This window comes from Macrotis lagotis, chromosome 3, assembly GCF_037893015.1.
Source record: "Macrotis lagotis isolate mMagLag1 chromosome 3, bilby.v1.9.chrom.fasta, whole genome shotgun sequence".
Lineage (NCBI taxonomy): Eukaryota > Metazoa > Chordata > Mammalia > Peramelemorphia > Peramelidae > Macrotis > Macrotis lagotis.
The window spans coordinates 66,262,527-66,275,305 of NC_133660.1; the positions used below are offsets into that span (position 1 = coordinate 66,262,527).

The 12,779-nt window shown below is 35.5% G+C and overlaps 1 pseudogene; it reads right to left on the bottom strand.

The window, feature by feature from the left end:
* Positions 1–9,876: 9,876 nt before the first annotated feature.
* On the bottom strand, positions 9,877–10,224 carry LOC141519125 (6-pyruvoyl tetrahydrobiopterin synthase pseudogene; annotated as a pseudogene).
* Positions 10,225–12,779: the final 2,555 nt, after the last annotated feature.

Below are 12,779 nucleotides of genomic sequence, written 5' to 3' on the forward strand. Positions count from 1 at the left end.
TCTAGTGTCCCCTGGAGACATGTGTATAGGGTAACTGTCCATCATTAGAGGACAAAGTTAGCCTTCAAGAAAAGTGTGAAGTTCTTCACCATTCCCTCAAGTTGAGAATAAGAAAATCAGAAATGCATACGTGCATTCATATACACACAGTACAAGTTTGTGCCTTTGTTTTATAAACTTATTTATATTTCAAGGAAAATATAACATATCTAATTAAATTAAATCAAACCCAGAAAAAAATTTCAATCTCGTAAGAGTGGTTAAAACCAAAATTGTTTAGGACTTTTTTTCAAAGCTCCAATTGTTTTCTCATGAAATAAAAATTCATTTCTTGCCAATTCCAAATGAAGTAGAATCTCAAGGGGCTTGAAATTCTTTCCTGACACAGGAATGGCAAATCTTATTCTTTCCCAGTGGTACCAGTGAAACAATTCATGTCAAATATTTCTGAATATCAGAAAATTATGAGCTAACAGTCATTCCTCCAAGCAGTAATGTGCAATTTTACTCATCTTCTATATGCGTCAAAGGGAAAGAAATAGTGTGGAAAGACTTTACAAAAATAATAATGAGTAAAACTGTGGAAATCAGGTCATTTGATGCTTTTTAACTGTTTAACTGCCTAGTGAGCAACCTTGGGCAGTTTCAGAAGCACAGTAAAGGAGATTTGAGACAATAAGTGTTAGGAGAGCAGGAAAAGTGAGTGCTATTACACAATATGTTCCTCAGGCATTAATTCACTCAATATTTTCAGTATCTAACAAGTGCCCATATACACTTTAGAAAGGCAAAGTGTGACTTGGGGGAAAATACTGTATTCAGAAACAGGATACCTGGACTGTAGACCCAATTATGGATGACATAGTGGAAATAAAACTGGCTCAGGATTCAGAAATCGTTTGTTCACATCTAACTTCTAATTCATACTATCTAAGTGATCTCAAGGATGTTACAAATTCCTTGGGTATCAGTTTTCTCTTTTATAAAATAAAGAGGTTAGAATAGATGATCTCTGAAGTTTGTTTAAATGCTAGATCAATCTAATACCCTCAAATTCCTATTCCTGTGCAACAATATGCCAACTCCTCAGATTATCTGTGCCTCATGTCTTCATTTTAAAATTATGAATACTACAAACTAATTTAACAACTTTGAGGAAAGTAATTGATAAGTAGGTAAGTAACAAGAATTTATTGAGTTCCGGCCAAGATGGCAGAGAGAAGACAGGCACAGTTCTAAAGGCTCCTGATCTCTTCCCCATCTATCACATGAAACAAACCTCTTAAAAGAAATCTGACTCACAAAAGCCAGAAAGAAAAGCCAGGAGAAAGAACATCTACCTCAGGATTTGTCTCCCGCAGCAGCTTTGGCCGAATTCCGGTGGGTAAGTAAGGGCTGAGAGAGAGGATCAGCCACGGATCAGGCAGATTAACAGCTGAATTGGAGCCAGGAGTCTGAGGGTGGGAGAGACAGACCTGCTGGATCAGCTGTGGGGCTGGATAAAAGGTGCTTGTGTCTGAGGGGAAGCAGAGGCACTGGTTTTGGTGCTGTCCCCCTGCAGCATGGGGAGCAGGCTGGTGGGAGAGTCCTGGTGCAGGAGAGCTGCGGACACCATCCCTAGGCACCTAGGGTCTGAGAAATTCTGAGTCCACGTCTCCATTGCACAGAAGCCTCCTCCCAAACAAACAAATGCAAACTACTCCTCAGGCCCAGGTGTGTGAGCAGAGGAACCAGACTAGCTGGGGAATGACCTCAGGCCAGGGTAAAGCCCACCATTTATAGAAGGCAGAAGAATTCAATAGCTCCAGCTCCTCCCTTCTGGCAAAGGGAGAAGGCCTCTCAACCAAGGTCACAGACACTCCAGAGAGGGCAAACAGCACCTCCTATTGGCCATCCAGAGAAACTTCACACAGTAAAGCCTTTAACAATTCCAAGCCCAGGGGAATCAGTCTGCCCAGCCCACCAACTCAAGGTCTTAGCATAATGAAGAAGGGTCAGCAAAAAGGTGGATCCATAGAAAAATTCCTGGAAGGGAAAGATACCATCTCAGAGAGACCTGGAACCTCTGAGGAGAATACAAAATGGTCTCCAGCACAGAAAGACTTCCTTCAAGAAATAAGAAAGGAGCATAAAAATTTGGGAGAGAAAATTAATACCTTGCAACAAGAAAACAAAACATTAGAAAGTACAATTAGACAAACAGAAAAGGAGAATAAATCTCTCAGATCGTCAATTGGACAATTACAAAATGAGAATAATTCTCTCAGATCCTCAAATGAACAAATGCAAAAAGAAATTAATTCTCTCAAAACCTCAATTGGTCAAATGGAAAGCTCTTTCAAAAGTAGAACTGACCAATTGGAAAAGGAGTTGCAAAAGGCTAATGAAGAAAACTCCTCCCCCCAAAAAAGAATGGAATCTACAGAAACTAATGACTCCATGAGAAAGCAAAAGTCAGTTAAACAAAATCAAAAAAATAGAAAAAAAAAAAAGCAAATGTAAAATACCTCATCAACAAAACCACTGACATCAAGAATAGATCGAGAAGGGGCAACCTGAAAATTATAGGAATTCCTGAAAAAGAAAAAAAAAACCATGGACTTAATATTACAGGATCTAGTGATGGAAAACTGCCCTGATATCATGGAATCAGAGGGCAAAGTAGTTACTGAAAGAGTACATCGATCCCCACCAGAAAATGATCCAAAAATGAAAACACCAAGGAATGTTGTGGCCAAACACCAGTTAAAAGAGAAAATACTATAAGCAGCCAGAAATAAACAATTTAAATATAAAGGAGCCACAGTAAGGATCACGTAGGACCTGGCTACATCAACTTTAAGGGATGGAAGGGCCTGGAATGAGATATTTTGAAGAGCATGGGAGCTTGGAATGTTGGAATGCAGCCAAGGATTTACTTTCCTGCTAGGCTGAGCATTCTCTTCCAGGGAAAAAGATGGACATTTAATGAAATGGAAGAATTCCAAAAAATTCTGATGAAAAGACCAGAGCTAAATAGAAAATTTGGACATCAAACAGGAGGTTCAAGAGACACATGAAAAGGTAAAGAAAAGGGTGGCGGGGGGGTAAAAGGAAAAAAAAATGCAATCCAAGTGCCTGTGTTCAAATGCTGTCTCAGACACCTAATAATTACCTAGCTGTGTGGCCTTGGGCAAGCCACTTAACCCCATTTGCCTTGAAAAAACCTAAAAAAAATGTAATCCACTAAGTTGAAACTGGCTATATCCCAGCATGGGGGGAAAAAGATTCTCATAAACCTTGAGAAATGTAACTCTAACAGAGAGAATATACCTAGCCAGAAATGATGGACACTCATGAACTATCCATGAGACTACTATCTAATGGGATGTAACTGGCTTTAACCACACTTGGGAGAAAGACGGCAATAACTTTCAGGAATTTTGACTCTATTTAATAGAATATACAGAAGTAGAAGGGACAGACACTCAGAATTTTCTATGACTTAGAATGATCTAAAAAAACACTACCTCCCTAAAAAGGGGGACAGAAAAAAGATGGGAGGAGGGAGGGGATTGAATGAGGTAAATCTCATTACACTAAGAGGTACAAAAACTGATGGTAATACTGGGGAAGAAGGGAGCAGAGGAGAAACACCAGAATCTTCTTTTCATCAGACTTGGCTTAAAGTCAACCTACACATAAACATTGAAATTATAAAAAAAACTAATCTTTCAAGTATTAAAAGGGGAAAAAGGGAGGTGGGACAGAGAAAGGGAAGGGGAGTGGGGGAAATAAGGGGAAATAACAAAAGGAAGAGAAGGGAAAAGTGAAAAAGAGAAAGGGGAAAGAAAGGGGAGGGTGTGATATAGGAGGGCAAACACACTGAAGGGGGTGCTTTTCAGAAACAAAAGACTGGTGAATAGGATAAAAGGGGGAAGGGGGTAAATACAAACAGAGGGAAGATTGCACAGAGGGCAATAAAGAATTATTAATCATAACTTTGAATGTGAATGGGATGAATTCTCCCTTAAAACGTTAGCAAATAGCAGAGTGGATTAAAAACTAGAATCCTACAATATGCTGCTTACAAGAAACTCATTTGAAGCAGAGAGATACATATAGAGTAAAGGTAAAAGGTCGGAGCAAAATATATTTTGCTTCAGCTGAAGAAAGAAAAGCAAGGGTAGCAATCCTTATCTCAGACAAAGCAGCAGCAAGAATAGATAGCATTAAAAGAGATAAGGATGGAAAATTTATCTTCCTAAAAGGTACCATAGACAATAAAATCATTTCGGTATTGAATATATATTTACCCAGTGGGAAAGCACCCAAATCCTAGAGGAGAAAGTGAAAGAACTACAGGAAGACATAGAGAGAAAAACTCTACTAGTGGGAGACCTCAACCTCCCACTATCAGATCTAGGTAAATCAAATCATAAAACAAACAAGAAAAAATTAGGGAGGTAAATAGATTGTTAGAAAAATTAGATATGGTAGACTCATGAAGGAAACTAAATGGGGATAGAAAGGAACATGCCTTTTTCTCTGCAGTACATGGAACTTATATAAAAATTGACCATGTACTAGCACATAAAAACCTAATGATCAATGGCAGAAAGGCAGAAATAGTGAATACATCTTTCTCAGATCACAATGCAATAAATGTCATATGCAATACTGGGCCAAGGAGATATAGACCCAGAGCAAATTGGAAACTGAATAACCTCATTTAAAAAAAATGAGTGGACCAAAAAACAAATTATAGAAACAATTAACCATTTTATCCTGGATAATGATAAGAATGAAACAACATACCAAAACATATGGGATTCATTCAACGTGACTCCCAGGGGATATATTATAGCTCTAAATGCTTATATTAATAAATTGGAGAAAGAGGAAATCAATGAACTAAACATGAAAATAAACAAATTAGAGAAAGAACAAATCAAAAATCCCCAATTCAATACCAAATTAGAAATTCTTAAAGTTAAAGGAGAAATTTATAAAATTGAAAGCAAAAAACTATTGAATTAATAAATAAAACCAAAAGTTGGTATTATGAAAAAATCAATAAAATTGATAAACCTCTGGTCAATTTGATTAAAAAAACAAGAAAATCAAATTGCTAGTATCATGAATGAAAAAGGTGAACTCACCACCAATGAGGACGAAATTAAAGTAATAATTTGAAATTATTTTGCCCAACTCTATGCTAATAAATTTGATAATCTAAGTGAAATGGATGAATATTTACAAAAATATAAGTTGCCCAGGTTAAATGAAGAAGAGATTTAATAGCTAAACAACCCTATCTCAGAAAAAGAAATTCAACAAGCCATTACTGAACTCCCTAAAAAAAAAATCTCCAGGGCCTGATGGATTCACAAGTGAATTCTACCAAACATTTAAGGAACAATTGTTTCCAATCCTATATAAACTCTTTGGAAAATGAGGAAAGATGGACCTCTGCCTAACACTTTCTATGAAATGAATATGGTACCGATACCTAAACCAGGAAGACTTAAAACAGAGAAAGAAAATTATAGACCTATCTCCCTGATGAATACAGATGCAAAATCCTAATTATACCTTAGCAAAATGATTACAACAAGTCATCATTAGGATACTACATTATTATCAAGTAGGATTTATTCCAGTAATGCAGCTTTGGTTCAATATTAGGAAAACTGTTAGTATACTCAATTATATCAACAACAAACCTATCAGAAATCATATAATCATATCAATAGATGCTGTAAAAGCTTATGACAAAATAAAGCATCCATTCCTATTAAAAACACTAGAGACTGTAGGAATAAATGGATGTGTTCCTTAGAATAATTAGCAGTATCTATCTGAAACCATCCACAAATATTATATTCTTTGTGGAGCATCTAGAGACATTCCCAATAAGATCAGGTGTGAAACAAGGGTGCCATTATCACCACTACTATGCAGCATTGTATTAGAAATGTTAGCATCAGCAATTAGAGAAGAAAAAGACATTAAAGGAATTAGAATTGGGAAGGAAGAGACAAAACTCTCACTCTTTGCAGATGATATGATATTCTACCTAGAGAATCCCAAGAAATCATCTAAAAAAACTACTGGAAACAATTAGCAATATTAGCAAAGTTCCAGGGTATAAAAGAAACCCTCATAAATACTCAACTTTTCTTTATATATCTAGCAAGAAGCAGGAAGAGCTAGAAAGAGAAATCCCATTCAAAGTAACCTCAGACAATATAAAATATTTGGGAGTCTATTTGCCAAGACAGACTCAGAATCTTTTTTGAAAACAATTATAAAACACTTCTCACACAAATTAAATCAGATTTAAATAACTGGGCAAATGTCAACTGCTCATGGATAGGTAGAGAAAATATAATAAAATTGACAATTCTACCAAAACTAAACTATCTGTTCAGTGCCCTACCAATTGAAATTCCCAAAAATCACTTTAACAAGTTAGAAAAAATTGTAATTAAATTCATATGGAGAAATAAAAAGTCAGGAATTGCCAGGAGCTTTATGAAAAAAAATAGTGCAAAAGAAGGTGGCTTAGCCCTACCTGATCTAAAATGATATTATAAAGCATCAGTCATCAAAACTGTTTGGTATTGGCTAAGAAATAGAGTGGTGGACCAGTGGAATAGACTAGGTGTAAAAGCAGGAGATGATTATAGTAATCTGCTGTTTTATAAACCCAGTGTCTGGCCATTGTGATAAAAATTCCCTCTTTGATAAAAATTGCTGGAATAATTGGAATTTAGTATGGAAGAAACTTAGATTAGACAAATACCTCACACCCTTTACCAAGATAAGATCCAAATGGTTACAGGACATAGATATAAAAAACAATACTATAAGCAAATTAGAAAATCAAGGACTAGTCTTACTGTCAGATCTATGGAAAGGGGAACAGTTTATGACTAAGGAAGAGTTGGAGAACATCGCCAAAAACCAATTAGATGATTTCAATTACATGAAATTAAAAAACTTTTGCACAGATAACCAATGTAACCAAGATCAAAAGAAATGTAATAAATTGGGAAACAATATTTACAACTAATGATTCTGACAAAGGACTCATTTCTAAAATATACAGAGAACTGAGTCATATTTTTAAAACAAAAAGCCATTCCCCAATTGACAAATGGTCAAAGGATATGCAAAGGCAATTTACATATGAGGAGATCAAAGTAATCCATATCCATATGAAAAAAAAATGCTCTAAATCATTAATTATTAGAGAAATGTAAATTAAGACTTCTCTGAGGTACCACCTCACACCTCTCAGATTTGCCAGTATGACCATGGAGGATAATGATCATTGTTGGAAGGGGTGTGGGAAATCTGGGACATTATTACACTTCTGGTGGAGCTGTGAACTTATCCAGCCCTGATGGAGAGCTATTTGGAACTATGCCCAAAGTACAACAAAAATGTGCATACCCTTTGACCCAGCAATACCACTACTGGGTCTATACCCTGAAGAGATGAGGAAAAAGGGTAAAAACATTACTTGTACAAAAATATTTATAGCAGCCCTGTTTGTGGTGGCAAAGAATTGGAAATCCAGTAAATGTCCTTCAGTTAGGGAATGGCTTGGTAAACTGTGGTATGTATGTCATAGAACACTATTGTTCTTTTAGAAACCAGGAGGGACGGGATTTCAGGGAAACCTGGAGTGATTTGCATGAACTGATGCTGAGGGAGATGAGCAGAACCAGAAAAATACTGTACACCCTAACAGCAACATGGGAGTGATGTTTAACCTTGAAGGACTTGCTCATTCCATCAGTGCAACAATCAGGAACAATTTTTGGCTGTCTGCAAAGGAGAGTACCATCTGTATCCAGATAAGGAGCTGTGGTGTTTGAACAAAGTTCAAGGATTATTCACCTTAATTTAGAAAAAAAACCCAACAGAGATCTTATTGTCTGATCTTGTTACCTCTTCTCTTTAAGGATATGATTTCTCTCTCATCACACCTAATTTGGATCAAGGTAAAACATGGAAACAAACTAAATACTGACAGAGTGCTTTCTTTGGGGGGGAGAGGGAAGCAAGATTAGGGGAAAATTGTAAAACTCAAATAATATCTTTAATTCAAATAAATTAAAAAAAAGAAAAAAGAAAAACAAGGATGATGACATGTGCCTGCCCCAAATATTTCAAGGGTTAAGAATCAAATAAACTACTTCACAAAGAATCATTGTTATTACTATTATTATTATTATTATTATTATTATTATTTACTGTAATAGATTAATCTCTAATTAACCTGCTAAAGAAGGAAGTGTATCATGAAATCATGAAATCCATAGATGTTGACAATAAACACAATATGCATCCTCAAAAAAAAGAATTTAAGTATGTCAGATATTGTGGTTGAGAATTGAAATTTCATATAGACAAAGGAAGAAAGGAAGGAAGGAAGGAAGGAAGGAAGGAAGGAAGGAAGGAAGGAAGGAAGGAAGGAAGGAAGGAAGGAAGGAAGGAAGGAAGGAAGGAAGGAAAAAGAATGAAGGAAAAAACTTCCTATATTCTGGGAGACTGGTTATGGAAGAGAACACATACAAGAAGGGGATGGGTGGAGGGAAGATAAATGGAACTGGATTTGTTCAAATGTAGAGGCAGATGCATATCTGGGAGCATGGCTACTTTAAGCCTGTACCCAAAATGGAGTCCTATTGGAATTCAACAAAAGGAGAAGAGCTTCAGGAAAGCACAAACTTATTGCAGTGCAAGAAGAATTCAGGTACTGATAGAAGTTCCAGAGTTAGAGGGCAAGTAAAACCCTAGAAAAATGAAATGTATTTAAAAGGTATACTTGAATTAGATGTCTTTTAAAAGAATAAATACTTTTTTTTTAGTTTTCATTCATTTAATTTAATACAAGTTAACATAGTGGAAAAATGTTTGGGACCAAAGAAAAAATTATTCTTATGAGAAGGTAGTCATAACAGAGTAGGCACTCCTTTTTATGTTCTATTATTTTATCAATGTAAGAAAATGAATAATAATAATTTTTGTCTTTAAAGTCAGCTTGACTTGCTGTAAAATTCTCCACATATTTCAATATTTCTAATAGCCTATAACACATCCTTTACCTTCACTTATGCTCTGGCAGAATTAAAACATTCATGTTCAGAACCCCTACCTTTGGGTCTTCAGGAATTGTGTGATTGTCTCAATAACCCACTACATCTAAAGCTCTGTCTCTACTTTTGCTACATTTTACAACTCCCAGACTCCTCCACCCAGTTCTTCCCCTCCCTTTCCTATCCTGGAACCATAATGAAATCAATTCTGCCACTGTTCCTGGAAAAGGTGTGTCAATCTACCTTCTCCAATCATGTCCGTCAGCAACCTCTAATTTTCCAAATCAGTCTTCACTGGCCACCTCTGCAATTTGTGTGTAAGCTCAGTGGTTGTCTTCATTTATTTTATCCTCATAGGAATTGGTATATATGGAATGATTTTTAATTCATTCTTTTATTATTCATGCCTAGAGACTTTCCCAATTAGGAAAAATAGATAACCAGGACAAAGTAATATGAATAGATTTTTTTGGTGATCCATCAAAGCACCTAAGCAACAATTTTTTTTTTAATTTTTAAAGTAGAATTCTCTGGATTTAAGTGAAAAACTCAGATCATTTGAATATTTTACATACAGATTTCAAAGACATAATTCTGATATCTATATGGCAGCTTATTAATACTTTAATAGATAAGTTCCTTTGCAAAAAGATTTTAACATTAAATAGTAATACTAATTCTCAAGGGCTGTTATCTCTCCCTTGTAGACAATGACATTTTTGTGAGTTTCAGTCACTTTGATTCTATAAAGGACTCCAAAAGGAAGAACTTTCTGGAGATTTTCCTATATACATACAATTACATTTTCTATTGTGCTCATGACATTTGTGAAGTAAGGTACATCCTTGGTCCATTGCTTATGATTAAGGGGTTTCATAATTGCCTCTTCCATATAGGCTTTCAGATCTGTCAGATTCACAACCATGCCAGTAACAGGATCAATCCCCCCATGTACTGTCAACACAACTTTATAGTTATGCGCATGGCCATTGGAATTATTACATTTCTCAAATAGCTTCAGATTCATTTCATCACTGAGAGATTCACTGGGAAGCGGATGGCTCACACTAAAGGTTATACTCCAGGAGACTTGGGCATAGTGATGTGCTGGGTGCAAACCTGACATGCTCATTGTGTTGCTACTTCATATGCCACAGGTCTCTCAGTTTACCTCTGGAAGAAGATGGTCAGAGGAGAAGCAGCCCTACTGTGCCATTCAGTTATGGAGCAGGATCTGTCAGGATTAATACTTTTAATGTAATTATCAGGTTTAAGAAATCCAATTAAGTGAGCAAGTAGTAAATATTTATAAAACCAGATCATGCACTTGTTATAAAGTTGCCAAGACAAAACTGAAACAGAATCTGCTGTTAAGAAGTTTAAATTCAAAGGACAGCTAGGTGGCTTAGTGGATAAAGCACCGGCCTTGGAGTCAGGAGTACCTGGGTTCAAATCCGGTCTCAGACACTTAATAATTACCTACCTGTGTGTCCTTGGGCACGCCACTTAACCCCATTTGCCTTGCAAAAAAAAAAACCTAAAAAAAAAAGTTTAAATTCAATTCCTTAATTGATAACTGGTGACATCAAGAGGCAGATTTTTGATAAAGAAATCAATATTTTATATAGTCAAATAAAAAATTCTCCAAATCATTATTAAGAAATGTAAATGAAAATAACTTTGTGATATGACTAAAATTTTAATAAAATTGAATAGATGGAAAATGACAAATGGAGAGAATGTGGAAAAATTGGGACACTAATATGCTCTTGGAACTATGAAGTGATCTGACCATTTTGGAGAGCAATCTAGAATTATTCTCTGAGTTCTAAAACTGTGTATGTTCTTTTACCTAGTAATGCCTTATATCTATTTCCCAAGGTGATCAGGAAAAAAAAGGAAAATAAACTATATGCTCTAAAACATTTATAACAGCTGCCTTTGTGGTAGTAAAGAATTGGAAATTGAAGAATGGATAAGATCAATTGGAGAATGGATAAACATCAATTGGAGAAAGGATAAACAAATTGTGGTATAAGATTGTGGTGGAATATTATTGTGTTATATGAAATATACTATGGCTTTATAAGAAGTGGTTGATTTTAGAAAAACATGGAAAGACTTGGAATGCAGCGAAGAAGTCACTATCTGGAAAATTTGAGCCTTCTCTTCCAGGGGAAAGGATGGACATTACACAATATAGCTCACTTCCGTCTTTTCCTGAAGAAAGGCCAAAGCTAAATACAAAATTTGGACTTCAAATAGAAGACTCAAGAGATACATGAAAAGAAAAAAAGAGGAAAAGAAGAAAATGATATCCAATAAGATTAAAATGCCTATATCCTCAACTGAGTGAAAGATTCTAATAATTCTTGAGAACTGTAATTCTATTAGAGAGGATATACTTATACAAAAGTAATGGACACTCAAGACTTGTCCATGACTTTGACAGAAAGATTTAAAAATAATCTTTTTGAAAAGGGGGAGCAATAAATAGATGGGAGGATGGAGGAGAATGAATGGTATAAATTACATTACATGAAGAGGTACAAAGGACCTATTGCAAAAGACAGGAAGAAGGGAGGAGGTGAGAACTGCTTGAATCTTACTCTCATCAGACTTGGCTCAAAGAAGGATTAACACACAAACACACACACATGCACACACAGACACACACAGTTAAGTTTAGAAAATTGTCTTATGTTTCAAATATTAAGAGAGGAAATGGAAAGAGGGAAGGAAAATAAGAACTGACAGAAGGAAAGGAAGGAAGAAAGGGGAAAGGGAAAGGAGAAACAAAGGGGACAGATGTTGGACTTAAGGGAGAAAACACACTGAAGGAGGTGGTATTCAAAGAAAAATATGGGGGAATATGGATAAAGTAAAAATGTATGTGGAAAATATAGCGAGAGGGAAGATAGCATGGGGGGCAATAAAGAGTTAGTTATTATAACTTTGAAAGTGAATGGAATGAACTCTCCTATAAAACGTAAGTGGCTAGAACAGTGGATTAAAAATCATAATCTTACAAATATGCTGCTTATAAGAAACTCATTTGAAACAGAGATATATACAATAAACATAAAAGGTTAGAGCAGAATAAATTATGCTTCAACTGAAGTGAACAGGGCAAGGGTAGGAATCCTTATCTCAGAAAAAGAAAATGCAAAAATAGATCTTATTAAAAGAGAAGGAAATCATATCCTATAAAAGGTACCATAGATAATGAAGCAATTTCAATACTAAATATGTATGCGCCAAGTGGTCTAGTAACCAGATACTTTGAGGAGAACCTGAATGAGTTACTGGAAGTCATAGACAACAAAACTCTACTAGTGGGAGACCTCAACCTAACTCTCTCAGAATTAGATAAATGTAATTTATAAACAATAGAATAAAGTAAAATAAAGAAGAATGCAGATAAGGAAGTAGATAGAATGTTAGAAAACCTACAAGATAGACCTTTTAGAGAAAATTGAACTGCAACACATGGCACCGACAGAAAAATTTGACCATGCACTAGGACATAAAAACCTCATAACCACATGCAGAATGGCAGAAATAGTGAATACTGCCTTTTCTGGGCAAACTACAATAAAAAAATCACATGCAATAATGGGTCATGGAGAGGTAGACCTAAAACTAATTGGAAACTAAATAACATCATTTTACAAAATGAGTAGATCA